Source organism: Pleurodeles waltl, chromosome 1_1 (assembly GCF_031143425.1).
Source record: "Pleurodeles waltl isolate 20211129_DDA chromosome 1_1, aPleWal1.hap1.20221129, whole genome shotgun sequence".
In the NCBI taxonomy this organism is placed as follows: Eukaryota; Metazoa; Chordata; class Amphibia; order Caudata; family Salamandridae; genus Pleurodeles; species Pleurodeles waltl.
Genome location: NC_090436.1, coordinates 6466912 through 6493158, shown reverse-complemented (window position 1 = coordinate 6493158; position 26247 = coordinate 6466912). Strand labels below are relative to the sequence as shown.

Sequence of the window (26247 nt, the reverse complement as noted above, 5' to 3'; positions counted from 1 at the left end):
CATTGAGTCCAGCGGAGCACGAGGACAGCAGAGGTTAGTTATACACAGAGGCCACTGGTGCATAGTGACAGAGTTGAGGTTAGTTATAAACAGATGCCAGTGGTGCACGTCGACAGCACATGTTAGTTATACACAGAGCCCAGCGGTGCACAAGGACAGCAGAGGTTCGTTATACCTGGAGGCCAGCAGTGCACAAGGGCACCAGAGGTTAGTTAAACACAGAGGCCAGCGGTGCACGAGGACAGCAGAGGTTAGTTATACACAGAATCCAGCGGTGCACGAGGACAGCAGAGGTTAGTTATACACAGAGGCCAGCAGTGCACGAGGGCACCAGAGGTTAGTTATACACAGAGGCCGGCGGTGCACAAGGACAGCAGAGGTTAGTTATACACAGAGGCCAGCGGTGCACGAGGACAGCAGAGGTTAGTTATACACAGAGGCCAGTTCTGCACGAGGACAGCAGAGGTTAGTTATACACAGAGTCCAGCGGTGCACGAGGACAGCGGAGGTTAGTTATACACAGAGGCCAGTGGTGCACGAGGACATCAGAGGTTAGTTATTCACAGAGGCCAGCGGTGCACGAGGATAGCAGAGGTTAGTTATACACAGAGGCCAGTGGTGCACGAGGGCAGTAGAGATTATACACAGAGGCCAGCAGTGCACGAGGACAGCAGAGATTAGTTATACACGGAGGCAAGCAGTGCACAAGGACATCAGGGGTTATTTATACACAGAGGCCAGCGGTGCACGAGGACAGCAGAGGTTAGTTATACACAGAGGCCAGCGGTGCACGAGGACAGCGGAGGTTAGTTATACACAGAGGCCAGCGGTGCACGAGGACAGCAGAGGTTAGTTATACACAGAGGCCAGTTCTGAACGAGGACAGCAGAGGTTAGTTATACACAGAGGCCAGCAGTGCACGAGGACAGCAGAGGTTAGTTATACACATAGGTCAGCAGTGCACGAGGACAGCAGACGTTAGTTATACACAGAGTCCAGCGGTGCACGAGGACAGCGGAGGTTAGTTATTCACAGAGGCCAGCGGTGCACGAGGATAGCAGAGGTTAGTTATACACAGAGGCCAGTGGTGCACGAGGGCAGTAGAGATTATACACAGAGGCCAGCAGTGCACGAGGGCAGTAGAGATTAGTTATACACCGAGGCCAGCGGTGCACGAGGACAGCAGTGGTTAGTTATACACAGTGTTCAGTGGTGCACAAGGACAATACACGTTACTTATACACAGAGGCCAGTGGTGCACGAGGACAGCAGAGGTTAGTTATACACGGAGGCAAGCAGTGCACAAGGACATCAGGGGTTATTTATACACAGAGGCCAGCGGTGCACGAGGACAGCAGAGGTTAGTTATACACAGAGGTAAGTGGTGCACGAGGACAGCAGAGGTTAGTTATGCACAGAGGCCAGCGGTGCACAAGGACAGCAGAGGTTAATAATACACACAGGTCAGTGGTGCACGAGGACATCAGGGGTTATTTATACACAGAGGCCAGCGGTGCACGAGGACAGCAGAGGTTAGTTATACACAGAGGCCAGCGGTGCACGAGGACAGCAGAGGTTAGTTATACACAGAGGCCAGCGGTGCACGAGGACAGCGGAGGTTAGTTATACACAGAGGCCAGCGGTGCACGAGGACAGTAGAGGTTAGTTATACACAGAGGCCAGCAGTGCACGAGGACAGCAGAGGTTAGTTATACACAGAGGCCAGCGGTGCACGAGGACAGCAGAGCTTAGTTATACACAGAGTCCAGTTCTGCACGAGGACAGCAGAGGTTAGTTATACACAGAGGCCAGCGGTGCACGAGGACAGCAGTGGTTAGTTATACACAGAGGCCAGCGGTGCACGAGGACAGCAGAGGTAAGTTATACACATAGGTCAGCAGTGCACGAGGACAGCAGAGGTTGGTTATACACAGAGGCCAGCAGTGCACAAGGACAGCAGAGGTTAGTTATACACAGATGCCAGCGGTGCACGAGGACAGCAGAGGTTAGTTATACACAGAGTCCAGCGGTGCACGAGGACAGCAGTGGTTAGTTATACACAGAGGTCAGCAGTGCACGAGGACAGCAGAGGTTGGTTATACACAGAGGCCAGCGGTGCACGAGGACAGCAGAGGTTAGTTATACACATAGGTCAGCAGTGCACGAGGACAGCAGAGGTTGGTTATACACAGAGGCCAGCGGTGCACGAGGACAGCAGAGGTTAGTTATACACAGATGCCAGTGGTGCACGAGGAGAGCAGAGGTTAGTTATACACAGAGTCCAGCTGTGCACGAGGACATCAGAGGTTAGTTATACACATAGGCCATCGGCGCACGAGGACAGCAGAGGCTAGTTATACACAGAGGCCAGCGGTGCACGAGGACAGCAGAGGTTAGTTATACACAGATGCCAGTGGTGCATGAGGAGAGCAGAGGTTAGTTATACAAAGATGCCAGTGGTGCACGAGGACAGCAGAGGTTAGTTATACACAGAGGCAACCGGTGCACAAAGGCAGCTCAGGTTAGTTTTACACAGAGGCCAGTGGTGCATAGTGATAGTTGAGGTTAGTTATAAACAAAGGCCAGCGGTGCCCAAGGATAGCAGAGGTTAGTTATACACAGAGTCCAGTTGTGCACTTGGACAGCAGAGGTTAGTTATACACAGAGGCCAGCGGTGCACGAGGACAGCAGAGGTTAGTTATACACAGAGTCCAGCGGTGCACGAGGACAGCAGAGGTTAGTTATACACAGAGGCCAGCGATGCACGAGGACAGCAGAGGTTAGTTATACACAGAGTCCAGCCGTGCACGAGGACAGCAGAGGTTAGTTATACAGAGTCCAGCCGTGCACGAGGACAGCAGAGGTTAGTTATACAGAGTCCAGCCGTGCACGAGGACAGCAGAGGTTAGTTATACTCAGTGGCCAGCGGTGCACGAGGACAGGAGAGGTTAGTTATACACAGAGTCCAGCGGAGCACGAGGAAAGCAGAGGTTAGTTATACACAGAGGCCAGCGGTGCACGAGGACATCAGAGGTTAGTTATACACAGAGGCCGGGGGTGCACGAGGGCAGCAGAGGTTATGCACAGAGGCCAGCGGTGCACGAGGGCAGCAGAGGTTATACACAGAGGCCAGCGGTGCACGAGGACAGCAGAGGTTAGTTATACACAGAGGCCAGCGGTGCACGAGGACAGCAGAGGTTAGTTATACACAGAGGTCAGCGGTGCACGAGGACATCAGAGGTTAGTTATACAAAGATGCCAGTGGTGCACGAGGACAGCAGAGGTTAGTTATACACAGAGGCCAGCGGTGCACGAGGACAGCAGAGGTTAGTTATACAAAGATGCCAGCGGTGCAGGAGGACAGCAGAGGTTAGTTATACACAGAGGCCAGCGGTGCACGAGGACAGCAGAGGTTAGTTATACACAGAGACAACCGGTGCACAAAGGCAGCTCAGGTTAGTTTTACACAGAGGCCAGTGGTGCATAGTGATAGTTGAGGTTAGTTATCAACAAAGGCCAGCGGTGCACGAGGATAGCAGAGGTTAGTTATACACAGAAGCAAGCGATGCACGAGGACAGCAGAGGTTAGTTATACACAGATGCCACTGGTGCACAAGGACAGAGGAAGTTAGTTATACACAGAGGCCAGCGGTGCACGAGGACAGCAGAGGTTAGTTATACACAGAGGCCAGCGGTGCACGAGGACAGCAGAGGTTAGTTATACACAGAGGACAGCGGTGCATGAGGACCGCAGAGGTTAGATATACACAGTCCAGCCGTGCACGAGGACAGCAGAGGTTAGTTATACACAGAGGCCAGGGGTGCACGAGGACAGCAGAGGTTAGTTATACACAGAGGCCAGCGGTGCACGAGGACTGCAGAGCTTAGTTATACACAGAGGCCAGCGGTGCACAAGGACAGCAGAAGATAGTTATACACGGAGGCCAGCGGTGCACGATGACATCAGAGGTTAGTTATACACAGACGACAGCGGTGCACGAGGCCAGCAGAGGTTACTTATACACAGAGGCCAGTTCTGCACGAGGACAGCAGAGGTTAGTTATACACAGAGGCCAGTGGTGCACGAGGCCAGCAGAGGTTAGTTTTACACAGAGGCCAGCGGTGCACGAGGACAGCAGATGTTAGTTATACCTGGAGGCCAGCGGTGCACGAGGACAGCAGAGGTTAGTTATACACAGAGGCCAGCAGTGCACGAGGCCAGCAGAGGTTAGTTATACACAGAGGCCAGCGGTGCACGAGGACAGCAGAGGTTAGTTATACACAGAGGCCAGCGGTGCACGAGGACAGCAGAGGTTAGTTATACACAGAGTCCAGCGGTGCACGAGGACAGCAGTGGTTAGTTATACACAGAGGTCAGCAGTGCACGAGGACAGCAGAGGTTGGTTATACACAGAGGCCAGCGGTGCACGAGGACAGCAGAGGTTAGTTATACACATAGGTCAGCAGTGCACGAGGACAGCAGAGGTTGGTTATACACAGAGGCCAGCGGTGCACGAGGACAGCAGAGGTTAGTTATACACAGATGCCAGTGGTGCACGAGGAGAGCAGAGGTTAGTTATACACAGAGTCCAGCTGTGCACGAGGACATCAGAGGTTAGTTATACACATAGGCCATCGGCGCACGAGGACAGCAGAGGCTAGTTATACACAGAGGCCAGCGGTGCACGAGGACAGCAGAGGTTAGTTATACACAGATGCCAGTGGTGCATGAGGAGAGCAGAGGTTAGTTATACAAAGATGCCAGTGGTGCACGAGGACAGCAGAGGTTAGTTATACACAGAGGCAACCGGTGCACAAAGGCAGCTCAGGTTAGTTTTACACAGAGGCCAGTGGTGCATAGTGATAGTTGAGGTTAGTTATAAACAAAGGCCAGCGGTGCCCAAGGATAGCAGAGGTTAGTTATACACAGAGTCCAGCGGTGCACTTGGACAGCAGAGGTTAGTTATACACAGAGGCCAGCGGTGCACGAGGACAGCAGAGGTTAGTTATACACAGAGTCCAGCGGTGCACGAGGACAGCAGAGGTTAGTTATACACAGAGGCCAGCGATGCACGAGGACAGCAGAGGTTAGTTATACACAGAGTCCAGCCGTGCACGAGGACAGCAGAGGTTAGTTATACAGAGTCCAGCCGTGCACGAGGACAGCAGAGGTTAGTTATACAGAGTCCAGCCGTGCACGAGGACAGCAGAGGTTAGTTATACTCAGTGGCCAGCGGAGCACGAGGAAAGCAGAGGTTAGTTATACACAGAGGCCAGCGGTGCACGAGGACATCAGAGGTTAGTTATACACAGAGGCCGGGGGTGCACGAGGGCAGCAGACGTTATGCACAGAGGCCAGCGGTGCACGAGGGCAGCAGAGGTTATACACAGAGGCCAGCGGTGCACGAGGACAGCAGAGGTTAGTTATACACAGAGGCCAGCGGTGCACGAGGACAGCAGAGGTTAGTTATACACAGAGGTCAGCGGTGCACGAGGACATCAGAGGTTAGTTATACAAAGATGCCAGTGGTGCACGAGGACAGCAGAGGTTAGTTATACACAGAGGCCAGCGGTGCACGAGGACAGCAGAGGTTAGTTATACAAAGATGCCAGCGGTGCAGGAGGACAGCAGAGGTTAGTTATACACAGAGGCCAGCGGTGCACGAGGACAGCAGAGGTTAGTTATACACAGAGACAACCGGTGCACAAAGGCAGCTCAGGTTAGTTTTACACAGAGGCCAGTGGTGCATAGTGATAGTTGAGGTTAGTTATAAACAAAGGCCAGCGGTGCACGAGGATAGCAGAGGTTAGTTATACACAGAAGCAAGCGATGCACGAGGACAGCAGAGGTTAGTTATACACAGATGCCACTGGTGCACAAGGACAGAGGAAGTTAGTTATACACAGAGGCCAGCGGTGCACGAGGACAGCAGAGGTTAGTTATACACAGAGGCCAGCGGTGCACGAGGACAGCAGAGGTTAGTTATACACAGAGGACAGCGGTGCATGAGGACCGCAGAGGTTAGATATACACAGTCCAGCCGTGCACGAGGACAGCAGAGGTTAGTTATACACAGAGGCCAGGGGTGCACGAGGACAGCAGAGGTTAGTTATACACAGAGGCCAGCGGTGCACGAGGACTGCAGAGCTTAGTTATACACAGAGGCCAGCGGTGCACAAGGACAGCAGAAGATAGTTATACACGGAGGCCAGCGGTGCACGATGACATCAGAGGTTAGTTATACACAGACGACAGCGGTGCACGAGGCCAGCAGAGGTTACTTATACACAGAGGCCAGTTCTGCACGAGGACAGCAGAGGTTAGTTATACACAGAGGCCAGTGGTGCACGAGGCCAGCAGAGGTTAGTTTTACACAGAGGCCAGCGGTGCACGAGGACAGCAGATGTTAGTTATACCTGGAGGCCAGCGGTGCACGAGGACAGCAGAGGTTAGTTATACACAGAGGCCAGTGGTGCACGAGGACAGCAGAGGTTAGTTATACACAGAGGCCAGTGGTGCACGAGGACAGCAGAGGTTAGTTATACACAGAAGCCAGCTGTGCACTAGGACATCAGAGTTTAGTTCTACACGAAGGCCAGCGGTGCACGAGGACAGCAGAGGTTAGTTATACACAGACTCCAGCGGTGCACGAGGACAGCAGAGGTTACACAGACTCCAGCGGTACACGAAGACAGCTGAGGGTAGTTATACACAGAGGCCAGATGTGCACAAGCATGGCAGAGGTTAGTTATACTCAGGGGCCAGCGGTGCACGAGGACAGCAGAGGTTAGTTATGCACAGAGGCCAGCGATGCACGAGGACAGCAAAGGTTAGTTATACACAGAGTCCAGTAGTGCACGAGGACAGCAGAGGTTAGTTATACACAGAGTCCAGTAGTGCACGAGGACAGCAGAGGTTAGTTATACACAGAGTCCAGCGGTGCACGAGGACAGCAGAGGTTAGTTATACTCAGGGGCCAGCAGTGCACGAGGGCACCAGAGGTTAGTTATACACAGAGGCCAGCAGTGCATGAGGATAACAGAGGTTAGTTATACACAGAGGCCAGCGGTGCACGAGGACAACAGAGGTTAATTATACACAGAGGCCAGAGGAGCACGAGGACATCAGAGGTTAGTTGTACACGGAGGCAACCGGTGCACGAGGGCAGCAGAGGTTAGTTATACACAGTGTTCAGCGGTGCACAAGGACAATATACGTTACTTATACACAGAGGCCAGAGGTGCACGATGACATCAGAGGTTAGTTATGCACAGAAGCTAGTGGTACACAAGGACAGCAGAGGTTAGTTTTACACAGAGGCCAGCGGTGCACGAGGACAGCTCAGGTTAGTTTTACACAGAGGCCAGCGGTGCACGAGGACAGCTCAGGTTAGTTTTACACAGAGGCCAGCGGTGCACGAGGACAGCTGAGGTTAGTTATACACAGAGGCCAGCGGTGCACGAGGGCAGCAGAGGTTAGTTATACACAGAGGCCATTTGTGCACGAGGACAGCAGAGGTTAGTTATACACAGAAGCCAGCTGTGCACTAGGACATCAGAGTTTAGTTCTACACGAAGGCCAGCGGTGCACGAGGACAACAGAGGTTACTTATACACAGAGGTCAGTGGTGCACGAGGACATCAGAGGTTAGTTATACACAGAGGTCAGTGGTGCACGAGGACATCAGAGGTTAGTTATACGCAGAGGCCAGCGGTGCACGAGGACAGCAGAGGTTAGTTATACACAGAGGCCAGCGGTGCACGAGGACAGCAGATGTTAGTTATACACAGAGGCCGGGGGTGCACGAGGACAGCGGAGGTTAGTTATACACAGAGGCCAGCAGTGCACGAGGCCAGCAGAGGTTAGTTATACACAGAGGCCAGCGGTGCACGAGGACAGCAGAGGTTAGTTATACACAGAGGCCAGCGGTGCACGAGGACATCAGAGGTTAGTTGTACACGGAGGCAACCGGTGCACGAGGGCAGCAGAGGTTAGTTATACACAGAGGCCAGCGGTGCACGAGGACAGCAGAGGGTAGTTATACACAGAGGCCAGCGGTGCACGAGGACATCGGAGGTTAGATATACACAGAGTCCAGTAGTGCACGAGGACATCGGAGGTTAGTTATACACAGAGGCCAGCGGTGCACGAGGACAGCAGAGGTTAGTTATACACAGAGGCCAGCAGTGCACGAGGACAGCAGAGGTTAGTTATACACAGAGTCCAGTAGTGCACGAGGACATCGGAGGTTAGTTATACACAGAGGCCAGCAGTGCACGAGGACAGCAGAGGTTAGTTATACACAGAGGCCAGCAGTGCACGAGGACAGCAGTGGTTAGTTATACACCGAGTCCAGCCGTGCACGAGGACAGCAGAGGTTAGTTATACACAGAGGCCAGCGGTGCACGAGGACAGCAGAGATTAGTTTTACACAGAGGCCAGCGGTGCACGAGGACAGCAGAGGTTAGTTATACACAGAGGCCAGTAGTGCACGAGGACATCGGAGGTTAGTTATACACAGAGGCCAGTAGTGCACGAGGACATCGGAGGTTAGTTATACACAGAGGCCAGCGGTGCACGAGGACAGCAGAGGTTAGTTATACACAGAGTCCAGCCGTGCACGAGGACAGCAGAGGTTAGTTATACACAGAGGCCAGCGGTGCACGAGGACAGCAGAGGTTAGTTTTACACAGAGGCCAGCGGTGCACGAGGACAGCAGAGGTTAGTTATACACAGAGGCCAGCGGTGCACGAGGACAGCAGAGGTTAGTTATACACAGAGGCCAGCGTTGCACGAGGACAGCAGAGGTTATACACAGAGGCCGGCGGTGCACGAGGACAGCAGAGGTTAGTTATACACAGAGGCCGGCGGTGCACGAGGACAGCAGAGGTTAGTTATACACAGAGGCCGGGGGTGCACGAGGACAGCAGAGGTTAGTTATACACAGAGGCCAGCAGTGCACGAGGACATCGGAGGTTAGATATACAGAGTCCAGTAGTGCACGAGGACAGCAGAGGTTAGTTATACACAGAGGCCAGCGGTGCACGAGGACAGCAGAGGTTAGATATACACAGAGTCTAGTAGTGCACGAGGACAGCAGAGGGTAGTTATACACAGAGTCCAGTAGTGCACGAGGACAGCAGAGGTTAGTTATACACAGAGGCCAGTGGTGCACGAGGACAGCAGAGGTTAGTTATGCACAGAGGCCAGCTGTGCACGAGGACAGCAGAGGTTAGTTACGCACAGAGGCCAGCAGTGCACGAGGACATCAGAGGTTAGTTATACACAGAGGCCAGCGGTGCACGAGGACAGCAGAGGTTAGTTATACACAGAGGCCAGCGGTGCACGAGGACAGCAGAGGTTAGTTATGCACAGAGGCCAGCGGTGCACGAGGACAGCAGAGGTTAGTTACGCACAGACGCAATCAGTGCACGAGGACATCAGAGGTTAGTTATACACAGAGGCCAGCGGTGCACGAGGACAGCAGAGGTTAGTTATACACAGAGGCCAGCGGTTCACGAGGACAGCAGAGGGTAGTTATACACAGAGTACAGTAGTGCACGAGGACATCGGAGGTTAGTTATACACAGAGGCCAGCGGTGCACGAGGACAGCAGAGGTTAGTTATACACAGAGGCCAGCGGTTCACGAGGACAGCAGAGGGTAGTTATACACAGAGTCCAGCCGTGCACGAGGACAGCAGAGGGTAGTTATACACAGAGGTCAGCGGTGCACGAGGACATCGGAGGTTAGTTATACACATAGGCCATCGGCGCACGAGGACAGCAGAGGCTAGTTATACACAGAGGCCAGCGGTGCACGAGGACAGCAGAGGTTAGTTATACACAGAGGCCAGCGGTGCACGAGGACAGCAAGGTTAGTTATACACAGAGGCCAGCGGTGCACGAGGACAGCAGTGGTTAGTTATACACAGAGGCCAGCGGTGCACGAGGACAGCAGTGGTTAGTTATACACAGAGGTCAGCGGTGCACGAGGACAGCAGAGGTTAGTTATACGCAGGGGTCAGCGGTGCACGAGGACAACAGAGGTTAGTTATACCCAGGGGTCAGCGGTGCACGAGGACAGCAGAGGTTAGTTATACTCAGGGGTCAGCGGTGCACGAGGACAGCAGAGGTTAGTTATACGCAGGGGTCAGCGGTGCACGAGGACAACAGAGGTTAGTTATACCCATGGGTCAGCGGTGCACGAGGACAACAGAGGTTAGTTATACACAGAGTCCAGCGGAGCACGAGGACATCGGAGGTTAGTTATACACAGAGGCCAGCAGTGGGCTTAGAGAGCAGTGTTACACTGAAGCCACCACTGTACGAGCACAGCACAAATGGAGTTGGCACAGAGGCCAGCAGTACAGGACAAATCAAAGGCTTGCATTGCAGGTACCAGGATTACGTCTCAGCTGCCATGGCGTACCTGTACTGAGGCAAGTACTGCAGGACAACAGCATTGGCTTGGAGTACATCACGTTGGCCAATGCAGCCCGACATGACATGCCTGCACTACTGAGATACAAGCAGGTGGCAAGTAGCACAGGTTTGTCCTTCAGAGGCCAGCAATGCAAGAAGTCAGTAGAGGCTCACTGTCCTCAGAGGCCTGCGGTACATGAGAGCAGAAGAGGCTCACTCTACGCAGAATCCAGCGCTACATGAGAGCAGTAGAGGCTCACTGTACACAGAGGCCAGCGCTCCATGAGAGCAGTAGAGGCTCACTCTACACAGAGTCCAGCGCTACATGAGAGCAGTAGAGGCTCACTCTACACAGAGGCCAGCGCTCCATGAGAGCAGTAGAGGCTCGCTCTACGCAGAGGCCAGCGGTACATGAGAGCAGAAGAGGCTCACTCTACGCAGAATCCAGCGCTACATGAGAGCAGTAGAGGCTCGCTGTACTCAGAGGCCAGCGCTCCATGAGAGCAGTAGAGGCTCGCTGTACTCAGAGGCCAGCGCTACATGAGAGCAGTAGAGGCTCACTCTACCCCGAGGCCAGCGCTACATGATGGCAGTAGAGGCTCACTCTACGCAGAATCCAGCGCTACATGAGAGCAGCAGAGGCTCACTGTACTCAGAGGCCAGCGCTACCTGAGAGCAGCAGAGGCTCACTGTACTCAGAGGCCAGTACTACATGACAGCAGTAGAGGCTCACTCTACCCCGAGGCCAGCGCTACATGATGGCAGTAGAGGCTCACTCTACGCAGAATCCAGCGCTACATGAGAGCAGCAGAGGCTCACTGTACTCAGAGGCCAGCGCTACATGACAGCAGAAGAGGCTCACTCTACGCAGAGGCCAGCGCTACATGAGAGCAGTAGAGGCTCACTCTACCCCGAGGCCAGCACTACATGAGAGCAGTAGAGGCTCGCTCTACGCAGAATCCAGCGCTACGTGAGAGCAGCAGAGGCTCACTGTACACAGAGGCCAGCGCTCCATGAGAGCAGTAGAGGCTCACTGTACTCATATGCCAGCGCTACATGAGAGCAGTAGAGGCTCACTCTACACAGAGGCCAGCGCTCCATGAGAGCAGTAGAGGCTCACTGTACTCATAGGCCAGCGCTACATGACAGCAGAAGAGGCTCACTCTACGCAGAGGCCAGCGCTACATGAGAGCAGTAGAGGCTCACTCTACCCCGAGGCCAGCGCTACATGATGGCAGTAGAGGCTCACTCTACGCAGAAGCCAGCGCTACACGAGAGCAGTAGAGGCTCACTCTACGCAGAAGCCAGCGCTACCTTAGAGCAGTAGAGGCTCGTTCTACACAGAGGCCAGCGCTACATGAGAGCAGTAGAGGCTCGCTCTACCCCGAGGCCAGCACTACATGAGAGCAGTAGAGGCTCACTCTACTCAGAGGCCAGTGCTACATGAGAGCAGTAGAGGCTCACTCTACGCAGAGGCCAGCGCTACATGAGAGCAGTAGAGGCTCGCTCTACGCAGAGGCCAGCGCTACATGAGAGCAGTAGAGGCTCACTCTACGCAGAGGCCAGTGCTACATGAGAGCAGTAGAGGCTCACTCTACACAGAGGCCAGTGCTACATGAGAGCAGTAAAGGCTCGCTCTACGCAGAGGCCAGCGCTACATGAGAGCAGTAGAGGCTCACTCTACCCCGAGGCCAGCACTACATGATGGCAGTAGAGGCTCACTCTACGCAGAAGCCAGCGCTACACGAGAGCAGTAGAGGCTCACTCTACCCCGAGGCCAGCACTACATGATGGCAGTAGAGGCTCACTCTACTCAGAGGCCAGTACTACATGAGAGCAGTAGAGGCTCACTCTACGCAGAAGCCAGCGCTACATGAGAGCAGTAGAGGCTCACTCTACCCTGAGGCCAGCACTACATGATGGCAGTAGAGGCTCGCTCTACGCAGAGGCCAGTGCTACATGAGAGCAGCAGGGGGACGCTCTACGCAGAAGCCAGCGCTCCATGATATCAGAAGAGGCTCACTCTACGCAGAGGCCAGTACTACATGAGAGCAGTAGAGGCTCACTCTACTCAGAGGCCAGCGCTGCATGAGAGCAGTAGAGGCTCGCTCTACGCAGAGGCCAGCGCTACATGAGAGCAGTAGAGGCTCACTCTACTCAGAGGCCAGCGCTACATGAGAGCAGTAGAGGCTCGCTCTACACAGAGGCCAGCGCTACATGAGAGCAGTGGAGGCTCACTCTACGCAGAGGCCAGCGCTACATGAGAGCAGTAGAGGCTCGCTCTACGCAGAGGCCAGCGCTACATGAGAGCAGTAGAGGCTCGCTCTACGCAGAGGCCAGCGCTACATGAGAGCAGTAGAGGCTCGCTCTACGCAGAGGCCAGCGCTACATGAGAGCAGTAGAGGCTTGCTCTACGCAGAAGCCAGCAGTACATGAGAGCAGTAGAGGCTCGCTCTATGCAGAGGCCAGCGCTACATGAGAGCAGTAGAGGCTCGCTCCACCCAGAGGCCAGCACTACATGAGAGCAGTAGAGACTCGCTCTACGCAGAGGCCAGCGCTACATGAGAGCAGTCGAGGCTCGCTCTACCCCGAGGCCAGCGCTACATGAGAGCAGTAGAGGCTCACTCTACGCAGAGGCCAGCGCTACATGAGAGCAGTAGAGGCTCACTCTACACAGAGGCCAGCGCTACATGAGAGCAGTAGAGGCTCACTCTACTCAGAGGCCAGCGCTACATGAGAGCAGTAGAGGCTCGCTCTACACAGAGGCCAGCGCTACATGAGAGCAGTAGAGTTTCACTCTACTCAGAGGCCAGCACTACATGAGAGCAGTAGAGGCTCACTCTACTCAGAGGCCAGCGCTACATGAGAGCAGTAGAGGCTCACTCTACTCAGAGGCCAGTACTACATGAGATCAGAAGAGACTCACTCTACTCAGAGGCCAGCGCTACCTGAGAGCAGTGGAGGCTCACTCTACTCAGAGGCCAGTACTACATGAGAGCAGTAGAGGCTCGCTCTACTCAGAGGCCAGCAGTACATAAGAGCAGTAGAGGCTCACTGTACGGAGAGGCCAGCTCTACCTGAGAGCAGTAGAGGCTCGCTCTACTCAGAGGCCAGCGCTACATGGGAGCAGTATAGGCTCGCTCTACGCAGAGACCAGCGCTACATGAGATCAGAAGAGGCTCGCTCTACGCAGAGGCCAGCGATAGATGAGAGCAGTAAAGGCTCGCTCTACGCAGAGGCCCACGCTACATGAGAGCAGTAAAGGCTCGCTCTACGCAGAGGCCAGCGCTACATGAGAGCAGTAGAGGCTCACTCTACTCAGAAGCCAGCGCTACGTGAGGGCCGTAGAGGCTCACTGTACTCAGAAGCCAGCGCTACATGAGAGCAGTAGAGGCTCGCTCTACGCAGAGGCCAGCGCTACCTGAGAGCAGTAGAGGCTCGCTCTACGCAGAGGCCAGCACTACATGAGAGTAGTAGAGGCTCGCTCTACGCAGAGGCCAGTGGTACATGAGAGCAGTAGAGACTCGCTCTACGCAGAGGCCAGCGGTACATGAGAGCACCAGAGGCTCGCTCTACACAGAGGCCAGCGCTACATGAGAGCAGTAGAGGCTCGCTCAACGCAGAGGCCAGCGGTACATGAGAGCAGCAGAGGCTCACTGTACTCAGAGGCCAGCGCTATCTGAGAGCAGTAGAGGCTCACTGTACTCAGAGGCCAGTACTACATGAGAGCAGTAGAGGCTCGCTCTACGTAGAGGCCAGCGCTACCTGAGAGCAGTAGAGGCTCGCTATACACAGAGGCCAGCGCTACATGAGAGCAATAGAGGCTCGCTCTACGCAGAGGCCAGCGCTACATGAGAGCAGTAGAGGCTCGCTCTACGCAGAGGCCAGCGGTACATGAGAGCAGCAGAGGCTCACTGTACTCAGAGGCCAGCGCTACCTGAGAGCAGTAGAGGCCTGCTCTACGCAGAGGCCATCGCTCCATGAGAGCAGTTGAGGCTCGCTCTACATAGAGGCCAGCGCTCCATGAGGGCAGTAGAGGCTCGCTCTATGCAGAGGCCAGCACTACATGAGAGCAGTAGAGGCTCGCTCTACACAGAGGCCAGCGCTACATGAGAGCAGTAGAGGCTCGCTCTACGCAGAGGCCAGCGCTACATGAGAGCAGTAGAGGCTCGCTCTACGCAGAAGCCAGCAGTACATGAGAGCAGCAGAGGCTCACTGTACTCAGAGGCCAGCGCTACCTGAGAGCAGTAGAGGCTTGCTCTACGCAGAGGCCATCGCTCCATGAGAGCAGTAGAGGCTCGCTCTACATAGAGGCCAGTGCTACATGAGAGCAGTAAAGGCTCGCTCTACGCAGAGGCCAGCGCTACCTGAGAGCAGTAGAGGCTCGCTCTACCCCGAGGCCAGAGCTACATGATGGCAGTAGAGGCTCGCTCTACGCAGAGACCAGCGCTACATGAGATCAGCAGAGGCTCACTGTACTCAGAGGCCAGCGCTACCTGAGAGCAGTAGAGGCTTGCTCTACGCAGAGGCTATCGCTCCATGAGAGCAGTAGAGGCTCGCTCTACATAGAGGCCAGCGCTCCATGAGGGCAGTAGAGGCTCGCTCTATGCAGAGGCCAGCACTACATGAGAGCAGTAGAGGCTCGCTCTACGCAGAGGCCAGCGCTACATGAGAGCAGTAGAGGCTCGCTCTACGCAGAAGCCAGCAGTACATGAGAGCAGCAGAGGCTCACTGTACTCAGAGGCCAGCGCTACCTGAGAGCAGTAGAGGCTTGCTCTACGCAGAGGCCAGCACTACATGAGAGCAGTAGAGGCTCGCTCTGCACAGAGGCCAGCGCTACATGAGAGCAGTAGAGGCTCACTCTACGGAGAGTCCAGCGCTACATGAGAGCAGTGGAGGCTCACTCTACGCAGAGGCCAGCGCTACATGAGAGCAGTAGAGGCTCGCTCTACACAGAGGCAAGCGCTACATGAGAGCAGTGGAGGCTCACTCTACTCAGAGCCCAGTACTACATGAGAGCAGTAGAGGCTCGCTCTACGCAGAGGCCATCGCTACCTGAGAGCAGTAGAGGCTCGCTCTACCCCGAGGCCAGTGCTACATGATGGCAGTAGAGGCTTGCTCTACGCAGAGGCCAGTGCTACATGAGAGTAGTAGAGGCTCACTCTACTCAGAGGCCAGTGCTACATGAGAGCAGTAAAGGCTCGCTCTACGCAGAGGCCAGCGCTACATGAGAGCAGTAGAGGCTCACTCTACTCAGAGGCCAGTGCTACATGAGAGCAGTAAAGGCTCGCTCTACGCAGAGGCCAGCGCTACCTGAGAGCAGTAGAGGCTCGCTCTACCCCGAGGCCAGAGCTACATGATGGCAGTAGAGGCTCGCTCTACGCAGAGACCAGCGCTACATGAGATCAGAAGAGGCTCGCTCTACGCAGAGGCCAGCGCTACGTGAGGGCCGTAGAGGCTCACTGTACTCAGAAGCCAGCGCTACATGAGAGCAGTAGAGGCTCGCTCTACGCAGAGGCCAGCGCTACCTGAGAGCAGTAGAGGCTCGCTCTACACAGAGGCCAGCGCTACATGAGAGCAATAGAGGCTCGCTCTACGCAGAGGCCAGCGCTACATGAGAGCAGTAGAGGCTCGCTCTACGCAGAGGCCAGTGCTACATGAGAGCAGTAGAGGCTCGCTCTACACAGAGGCCAGCGCTACATGAGAGCAGTGGAGGCTCACTCTACTCAGAGCCCAATACTACATGAGAGCAGTCGAGGCTCGCTCTATGCAGAGGCCAGCACTACATGAGAGCAGTAGAGGCTCGCTCTACACAGAGGCCAGCGCTACATGAGAGCAGTGGAGGCTCACTCTACGCAGAGGCCAGCGCTACATGAGAGCAGTAGAGGCTCGCTCTACGCAGAGGCCATCGCTCCATGAGAGCAGTTGAGGCTCGCTCTACATAGAGGCCAGCGCTCCATGAGGGCAGTAGAGGCTCGCTCTATGCAGAGGCCAGCACTACATGAGAGCAGTAGAGGCTCGCTCTACGCAGAGGCCAGCGCTACATGAGAGCAGTAGAGGCTCGCTCTACGCAGAGGCCAGCGCTACATGAGAGCAGTAGAGGCTCGCTCTACGCAGAAGCCAGCAGTACATGAGAGCAGCAGAGGCTCACTGTACTCAGAGGCCAGCGCTACCTGAGAGCAGTAGAGGCTTGCTCTACGCAGAGGCCATCGCTCCATGAGAGCAGTAGAGGCTCGCTCTACATAGAGGCCAGTGCTACATGAGAGCAGTAAAGGCTCGCTCTACGCAGAGGCCAGCGCTACCTGAGAGCAGTAGAGGCTCGCTCTACCCCGAGGCCAGAGCTACATGATGGCAGTAGAGGCTCGCTCTACGCAGAGACCAGCGCTACATGAGATCAGCAGAGGCTCACTGTACTCAGAGGCCAGCGCTACCTGAGAGCAGTAGAGGCTTGCTCTACGCAGAGGCTATCGCTCCATGAGAGCAGTAGAGGCTCGCTCTACATAGAGGCCAGCGCTCCATGAGGGCAGTAGAGGCTCGCTCTATGCAGAGGCCAGCACTACATGAGAGCAGTAGAGGCTCGCTCTACGCAGAGGCCAGCGCTACATGAGAGCAGTAGAGGCTCGCTCTACGCAGAAGCCAGCAGTACATGAGAGCAGCAGAGGCTCACTGTACTCAGAGGCCAGCGCTACCTGAGAGCAGTAGAGGCTTGCTCTACGCAGAGGCCAGCACTACATGAGAGCAGTAGAGGCTCGCTCTGCACAGAGGCCAGCGCTACATGAGAGCAGTAGAGGCTCACTCTACGGAGAGTCCAGCGCTACATGAGAGCAGTGGAGGCTCACTCTACGCAGAGGCCAGCGCTACATGAGAGCAGTAGAGGCTCGCTCTACACAGAGGCAAGCGCTACATGAGAGCAGTGGAGGCTCACTCTACTCAGAGCCCAGTACTACATGAGAGCAGTAGAGGCTCGCTCTACGCAGAGGCCATCGCTACCTGAGAGCAGTAGAGGCTCGCTCTACCCCGAGGCCAGTGCTACATGATGGCAGTAGAGGCTTGCTCTACGCAGAGGCCAGTGCTACATGAGAGTAGTAGAGGCTCACTCTACTCAGAGGCCAGTGCTACATGAGAGCAGTAAAGGCTCGCTCTACGCAGAGGCCAGCGCTACATGAGAGCAGTAGAGGCTCACTCTACTCAGAGGCCAGTGCTACATGAGAGCAGTAAAGGCTCGCTCTACGCAGAGGCCAGCGCTACCTGAGAGCAGTAGAGGCTCGCTCTACCCCGAGGCCAGAGCTACATGATGGCAGTAGAGGCTCGCTCTACGCAGAGACCAGCGCTACATGAGATCAGAAGAGGCTCGCTCTACGCAGAGGCCAGCGCTACGTGAGGGCCGTAGAGGCTCACTGTACTCAGAAGCCAGCGCTACATGAGAGCAGTAGAGGCTCGCTCTACGCAGAGGCCAGCGCTACCTGAGAGCAGTAGAGGCTCGCTCTACACAGAGGCCAGCGCTACATGAGAGCAATAGAGGCTCGCTCTACGCAGAGGCCAGCGCTACATGAGAGCAGTAGAGGCTCGCTCTACGCAGAGGCCAGTGCTACATGAGAGCAGTAGAGGCTCGCTCTACACAGAGGCCAGCGCTACATGAGAGCAGTGGAGGCTCACTCTACTCAGAGCCCAATACTACATGAGAGCAGTCGAGGCTCGCTCTATGCAGAGGCCAGCACTACATGAGAGCAGTAGAGGCCAGCGCTACATGAGAGCAGTGGAGGCTCACTCTACGCAGAGGCCAGCGCTACATGAGAGCAGTAGAGGCTCGCTCTACGCAGAGGCCAGCGCTACATGAGAGCAGTGGAGGCTCACTCTACGCAGAGGCCAGCGCTACACGAGAGCAGTAGAGGCTCGCTCTGTGCAGAGGGCAGCACTACATAGGAGCAGTAGAGGTTTATGTCACACGGACCAGTCACACATGAAGAGTGCATCCACATAAAATTAGCACCTTGCACCTTATAGGCTTACCCTACGTGAAAACTTGGAGGAGCCTCCTTGGGGCCCTGGGGCAGCGAGAGGTTACTGGGAAGAATCCTGACTGAAAAATGTGTTTTCAGTGTACCTACTAGGGTCGCCAACACCACTTCTCTCTTCTTGGATAGATAAGTTACTCCAGTTAGATGCTTACCTTTCTGGTGGTAGCAAAACTGGCCTTCTAAACACTCAGACGAATAACACAGTAAATCAATCAATCAATCAATCACTCAATCAGTAAACTTGTAGAGCGCGCACTGTCACCCCTGAGGGTCCCTCTGCGCTTTTGTTAGGGTGGGTGCTGTTCGGAGGTGTAGCGGGACGGAGTTCCAGGTCTTGGCGGCAGTGTAGGAGAAGGATCGCCCTCCGGAGCGGCTACGGCAGATGCGGGGGTGGGTGCGAGTGGCTGAGCGAAGGTGTCTTCGGGGCTGCTGGAAGTGTATGCAGTGGTTGATATAGGATGGTCCTGGTTTGCGGAGTGCTTTGTAGGCTTGCGTGAGGGTTTTTACAGGCATCTCTTCTGGATGGGAGCCAGTGGAGATGTGAGGTAGGGGGTGAAGTGGGTCCATTTTGGTAGGTCCAGGATGAACCTAGCCATGGTGTTCTGAATGGTCTGCAGTCTTCAGAGGAGTTGGGTGGGCAGTCCTGTGTAGAGAGTGTTGCAGTAGTTGAGACAGCTGGTGACGAGGGCCTGTGTGATGGTTTTTCTGGAGCCGGTGGCAATCCCTCTGAAGATTTTGCTTGGAGAGTAGCGACATGCGGAGGTGACTTTTGTTGATTTACTGTTTCATTGTCAGTTGACAGGGAAAATAACTCACAACAGAGTGTCCACACAGAGCTTTACTTCAGATAGAAAGGTAACTTTATTAGATAAGTAAAAAGGGAAGTTACTAGTTACAATACCAGAAGAACGTCTAAGTACTGTTTCAGACCGAGAAACGGCCTGAACATTTCCTTAACTTCAGTTTTTAGGCAGTATATATGACTGGATCTATAGCCAATTCTATCCTAAGGGTCTATACAAGGAACAACTCTAGGAACTTGGTGACACTTCAGGGCTTTTATTACATTGCTTACAAACATTATGTGAAGTCCCTGTCGATGAGTTGTGATAGGTACTTCTAACCGCAGATTTGTAACTTTTCCAGTCCTCCCAGTGCCCGATTGAATCCAGTGATCTTCCTGCAGTAACTCTGCAGGGGCTCCAAGCAGAAGTGATGACACAGTCGCACATGGGCACCATCCATACGCGCTGCCATAGTCTCCTGTATTTCTGTGCCCTTTGACATGGATCCTGAACACAATTCCACACAAGCCCGCACACTTTTCTGTATGTTTTGCTGACTTCCAGATTGTTTTGTCCCAGAACAAAATATTATAGTAGGTTGGTGGTATGGGATTTGGCCACCAACAGATTCAGCAGTCATCCTCCCTCTCTTCATCTGCCTCGGCCACCACCAAGTCGCTTCTGCAGTCATTTGGGTACAGTAGGGGGTAGGATTCTATTCTGTGCACCCGGCTCGTGCCTTTCTGGTGCTCATTTATCTAAGACCAGACATTCACGCCTTACCACAAGCCTAACCCTCCACTCCCACCCACAGTTGCGTGGGTGTCCAATAAAGTCCATCTTCGCAGGGTGAGGAAATTCCTATAACCCAGCAACTGCCTGTTAAAAGCGGACATACTCTGATCTTTGAGTGGGAGTTGGACTCATATCAAGTTGAAGGTGATGGATAGGACAGGTCTGAGGTTCTTTCTTAAATCTGAGGTCCTCAAATAAAATGGCAGTGCAAACATAGTTTTAGGCCTGCTACTGTAGCCTGGCTGTAAAAGTGCCAAACATGGACTGCGACCCGTCAAAAAAACAAACCTTGACAGATAAAAACCTCCCTTTCTGATGGATACAACTACCTGTGGATTCCTCACCTAATGAATACTCCCATGGCGCCAGCATTCAACGGAAATCTTCTTACTAGTCTCTGCACGTCGACGAGGACGTCACTCTAGCCCACGCGACGCCGTCTGACGTCATACAGGCAATAAGAGGTCCTCGCCGACGTGCCGATGACAGTTCCCTTTTTTCCGTGCATTCGAAACGGTTATCTTCGAGGGAGCTACTGTTACCTTCGTGGTTACAGTGTATTGTCTGCTGCGTAGTCTTCTCTGCGGTAATAATGTCTCAGAGGAAGTCGGGTTTCAAGCCCTGTCGAGAGTGTGGGGGCAAGATGTCAGTTACAGATCCTCACTCCGACTGTCTATGGTGTTTGAGCTCCGACCACGACGTCTCGACTTGCGATTCATGTCAACACATGAATCCGAAGGCCCTCAAAGAGCGTGAGGCCAAGTTATTCATGGCAAAGTTAAAGAAGAAGGAGAAACATCATAAGAAGTCTTCTTCGCCAAGGTCTCACCGGCGTCATCGAGACTCCCGGCGCCGTAGAGACTCACGACGTCATTCCAGCAAGGAGTCTCGTTCGAGGTCACCTTCGGCTCGGCGTCGGAGGACTTGGGAGGTCAGCCCCACGGTCACGCCGCATCCATCGACGCCGTTGCCCTCTCCGGCGTCACCGACTTCGCCTGGTCAGGCGTCGGTGATTGAGGTGGTGCAGCCTCTTGTGTTTTCTCCGGCGTCGCAGACGTCGAGGCCGGCGTCGGGGTCGCCCTCGATCCAGGCACCCCAGTATCCGGCTTTTCCCACTCCTGGAGCCGATAGTACCGCGTTTCTTAATGCGATGTATACCATCTTTCAGCAGATGGCTCCAGGAGCTGCTCCGGCTGGTCCTTCGGGGCCCTTGGCCTTTTCGTTGGGTGATCCTGCGCCTCTTCGGCCGGCACCCTTTATGCCCTTTCTCCCTTTTGGGAATGTGGGCTCGGCGCCGGTGCCGGCGTCGGTGGCCGCTCCGGTGGCTTCGAATGTTTCGGCCCCGGAGGTTGCCCTTCCGTCGAAGTCAGGATTTTGCCCTGTGACTCCGGTTGGTCCATCGGCTCCAAGACCTCGTCCTCCGCTCCTGCCTCGGCGCCGAAGCTGCCTGTGGCGCCGGACGCGGCGTCAGATGCTTCTGGAGATCGGCGCCGTTCTTCGACGTCGGCGGAGGCCATGTCGACTCCGCGTATCGAGGAGAGACTTCATTCGAGGAGGCGTGCTCTCCGTCTTTTAGAAGAGCAGGAGTACCAGCGAGTCTTAGAGGAGGGAGAGATTGAGGACTCTGGAGACGGACTACATGGTCTGGATACAGCCAGTGGGCTGGACACTTCCCCTGAGTGGGACCTTTCATCTCCAGGGGAATATACGGAGGAGGCTGCTTCCTTTCATGCTGTGGTGAGGAAGGCAGCAAGCTTTTTGGACCTGCCTTTGCCGGTGGCAGAGGCGAAGCAGAATTTGCTGACAGAGGTATTGCATCCGGCCTCTGCTGCAGCTGAGCCTCTCTTGCCATTTAATGAGGCTTTGCTGGATCCGGTGTTGGAGGTGTGGAAGAAGCCGGTGTCTTCCTCGGCCGTTCATAGGGCTGTGGCCAGGAGGTATCGAGCTGCACCATCTGACCCTGGCTTTCTCTCTAGACACCCTACGCCGGAGAGCTTGGTGGTGCAAGCCTCCTGTTCCTCAAAGTCAGCGCCTGGTTCCTTCCCGACGGTGCCTGGAGACAGAGACTCCAAGAAACTGGATGCGCAGTCCAAGAAAATATTTTCGTCATGCAGTTTGGCGTTGAAGGCCACCAACGCAACGTGCATTCTGGGGAGGTACATCCATGCTCTGATGGATGATATTTCGTCTTCATTTACGGAGCTTCCCCAGGGTCTCTTGGATGTGGTCTCGGACGCCCAGGCTGCCGCGACCCAGATTATCCAGTCTGGGCTGGACACGACCGACTCGGTGGCCAGGGCGATGGGCACGGCTGTGGTGGCAAGAAGACAGGCCTGGCTCCGAAACTCAGGGTTTTCTGCGGATGTGCAGTCGACCCTGCTGGACCTCCCGTTTGATGGGGACAGACTGTTTGGAGCCAAGGCAGATTCGGCCTTGGAACGATTTAAGGAGAGCAGAGCCACAGCCAAATCGTTAGGACTGCAAGCTCCTTCTTCCTCTGCCTCTTCTAGATTTTTCAGGAGGTTTCGGGGATTTGGGCGTGGTTCTTCTTCCTCTTCCTTTCGGGGGAGGTTCCAGCAACCCGCCTCTTCCCTCCCCTATAGGTTATTTAGAGGGAGGGGGAGGGCTGGGGCCCGTACCAGAGGAGCCTCTCAACAGCACTCTGCCTCTTCCTCGTCCTCTGGAGGGGTGCAGCAGGGGAAGCAGCCTTAGGCTTCCACCGTTTCCCACTCACTCCTCTCCTGTAGGGGGAAGATTACAGCATTTTCTCCACAAGTGGAAGTCTATCACAACGGACACTTGGGTTCTCGGCATTGTGGGGAAAGGCTACGCCCTTCCCTTTCGGGAGTTCCCGCCCCGCCCATCTTATTGTTCAGAAGAACACCTCCTGTTGCTAGAACAGGAGGTTCAAGTCCTCCTTTCAAAGGGCGCGGTAGAGTTGGTCCCAGAGCAGGAAAAGGGTCGAGGTTGTTACTCAAGATACTTCCTGATTCCCAAAAAGGATGGTCAGTTGAGACCAATCCTGGATCTGAGGATCTTGAATTGGTTCCTCAAACAGGAAAAGTTCAAGATGCTGACCCTAGCACAGGTGCTTTTGGCGTTGAACAAGGAAGATTGGATGGTGTCTGTCGACTTGCAGGATGCTTACTTTCATATCCCGATACTCAAGTCGCACAGGAAGTATCTCCGGTTTGTGGTAGGGTCGCAGCACTATCAGTTTGCGGTCCTCCCGTTTGGTCTTACTTCAGCACCTCTAGTCTTCACAAAGGTGATGTCAGTGGTTGCGGCGGAGCTCAGAAGGAAGGGGATAGCAGTATTCCCTTACTTGGACAACTGGTTGATCAAAGCCAAGTCCCCGGAGCTTGTGTCGCATCATCTGCAGTCAACAACCCAGTTGTTGTTCGACCTGGGCTTTTCGGTGAACGTGCCCAAATCTCACCTGGAGCCCTCTCAGCGCCTCCTGTTCATAGGGGCAGTACTGGATACAAAATTGAGTCGAGCCTTTCCTCCGCCTCAGCGGATTCAAGATATTCAGGAATTGGTTCCAATGTTTCGAAATGGAGCGGTAGTTCCAGTCCTCAAGGTCCTTCGTCTGCTCGGTCTGTTCGCCTCCTGCATTCTGTTGGTCACGCATGCTCGCTGGCACATGAGGGCTCTTCAGTGGTGCCTCCGAAGGCAGTGGTCTCAACACAAGGGAGATTTAGAAGGTACTGTCAAGATCTCCAGAGATGCTGCTGTGGAATTGAAGTGGTGGATTGCGGGCAACAATCTTTCACAGGGAAAGCCGTTCGCGCAGTCGCCACCAGTGGCCACGGTCATAACGGATGCTTCCACCCTAGGATGGGGAGCTCATCTGGGGGATCTGGAGATCAAAGGGCTTTGGTCTCCAGAGGAACAGGTGTTTCATATCAATCTGTTGGAGTTACGGGCTGTACGTCTGGCTCTCAAGGCCTTCCTCCCATCCCTTCGTGGTCAGTCGGTACAGGTCCTGACGGACAATACTACCACGATGTGGTACATAAACAAACAGGGAGGAGTAGGGTCGTACCTTCTCTGCAGAGAAGCTCTTCGGCTATGGTCCTGGGCAAAGGACCATCAGATTTGCTTGGTGGCAAATCATCTGGCCGGGGTCTTGAATGTACGTGCGGACAGTCTCATTCGCCAATTCTCGGCAGACCACGAGTGGCGTCTCCATCCAGATCAAGTCTGTTTAATCTTCCAGATGTGGGGGTTTCCTCGGATAGATCTGTTTGCCACTCGGGAGAACGCACATTGCCCGTTATTCTGCAGCCTCCAGTATCCGATGCAGGGAGCGTTGGGGGACGCGTTTCAGATAACCTGGTGCGACCAGTTGCTTTACGCGTTTCCCCCCATACCCTTGATTCCTCGAGTGTTGAGGAAAATTCGCCAAGACCGGGCCCAAGTCATCTTAATAGCTCCGGATTGGCCAAGGAGGGTATGGTACTCCGACCTTCTCCAACTCTCACTGTGCCCTCCGCTCCATCTCCCTCTCAGGGCAGACCTCCTCTCGCAGTCGCAGGGGCAGGTTTTACACCCCAACCTCCAGAGTCTGCACCTACATGCTTGGAGATTGAACGGGGCAACCTGAGTTCCTTCTCTCTCCCGCCTGATGTAGTGGATGTTATCTTAGCGGCCAGGCGACACTCCACTAAATCTATCTACGCTAATAGGTGGTCTAAATTTGTTATGTGGTGTGGAGAGAGACAGATTGATCCCTTACATGCTCATCTGTCACATGTTTTGTCTTTTGCACTGTCTCTAGCGCAGAAAGGTTGTGCAGTGGCTACCATTAAGGGTTATTTGTCGGCCTTGTCAGCCTTCATTTGTCTTCCAGACCAACCATTGTTATTTAAATCCCCTATTGTTCTCAGATTCTTGAAAGGTCTTCTGAATCAATATCCTCCAAAACCATTCGTTATGCCTCAATGGGATTTGTCCTTGGTCCTGACTTTCCTTATGGGGTCCCCTTTTGAGCCTATGCATTCTTGCCCCACAGCAGACAGTGAAAACCTTTGTGGGGCCCTGTTAGGGGGCCCCTGGACTGCCCATGCCAGTGGCATGGGCAGTGCAGGGGCCCCCAGGGGCCCCACGGCACCCGTTCCCGCCATCCTGGTTCTGGCAGTGGACACCGCCAGAAACAGGCTGGCGGGAAGGGGGTCGGAATCCCCATGGCGGTGCTGCAAGCAGCGCCGCCATGGCGGATACCCTGGGCCAGCGGGAAACCGGCGGGAAACCGGCGGGAAACCGCCGCAGTCAGAATCGCCCAGGAAGCACCGCCAGCCTGTTGGCGGTGCTTCCGCCGCACTCCGCCATGGCGGTCATGGACCGCCAAGATCAGAATGACCCCCTGTGTCTGTAGAATTGAACCAGCGAGAAAAATAATTTAAAAAATCTTTTAATAATTAGTACAAATCCAATTCAGTAGTGAATTTGGAATTTAATAAATATTAAGGAACGCTAACTTTTAGAATGTTATCCTTTACCTGCTTGAACTACCAGGAGGGTAATTAACACAAGCATTGGCCTGCTCTGTCTGTACTCTGCCTTCATTAGGATTGAAATAAGCGTGATATACCTCCCAGAAGCAAACAGTAGGCTGATGGCTCTTATGAACTCCACAGAATATGCAGGGTTGTGGCCGTGGGCCTTCTGTGTGACATTACGGTGCCAAATCATGAATGACAGATCGGCTGTGCCATATGTAATACCGGAGCGCACTTGAAAAGGTGAGAACAGGACAGGAAGACAAATCTTGTGTATCCGCTGTCTAGTTGCTGGAGGATCTGGCTATTGTCCTACCAGACTTCTGTCTCTGGGTTTGTTGTGGGTACAGTGGCTGCTTAAAACTGGATTTTAGTGATAGATGTGGGAGGACACCAGGATTACCATAGTCCACGCCCCAGCCCTCAGAGGTGAGTGTTGCTGAAGGCTTTCAACATCTTGAAAATATGTCCTAACATATGGCATTTGTGGGCCTGTTTGTAGTAAGGCACACAGGAACCACTGACAAAGGGGGTACGGTTGGCCCCTGGAACATTTACCCCATTGTCTAGGGAGTGCCTAGGAGTCCCCTCACCCACTAACTGGTTCCAGTCATAAATGTGCCATCTCCAGGCACTCATGTCAGAACCCTTTCTGGACCTGTTCCCTGTTGTACCCAGGACACAAACATTTTACCCTGAGGGCCATTTGGCTTACCTCTTG

General features: G+C 54.3%; 1 protein-coding gene across 1 annotated transcript in view; it reads left to right on the top strand.

The window, feature by feature from the left end:
- LOC138250271 (rho-related BTB domain-containing protein 2-like) overlaps nucleotides 1-26247 on the top strand; it is a 384850-nt gene that overhangs the window by 193018 nt on the left and 165585 nt on the right. The window lies entirely within an intron of this gene.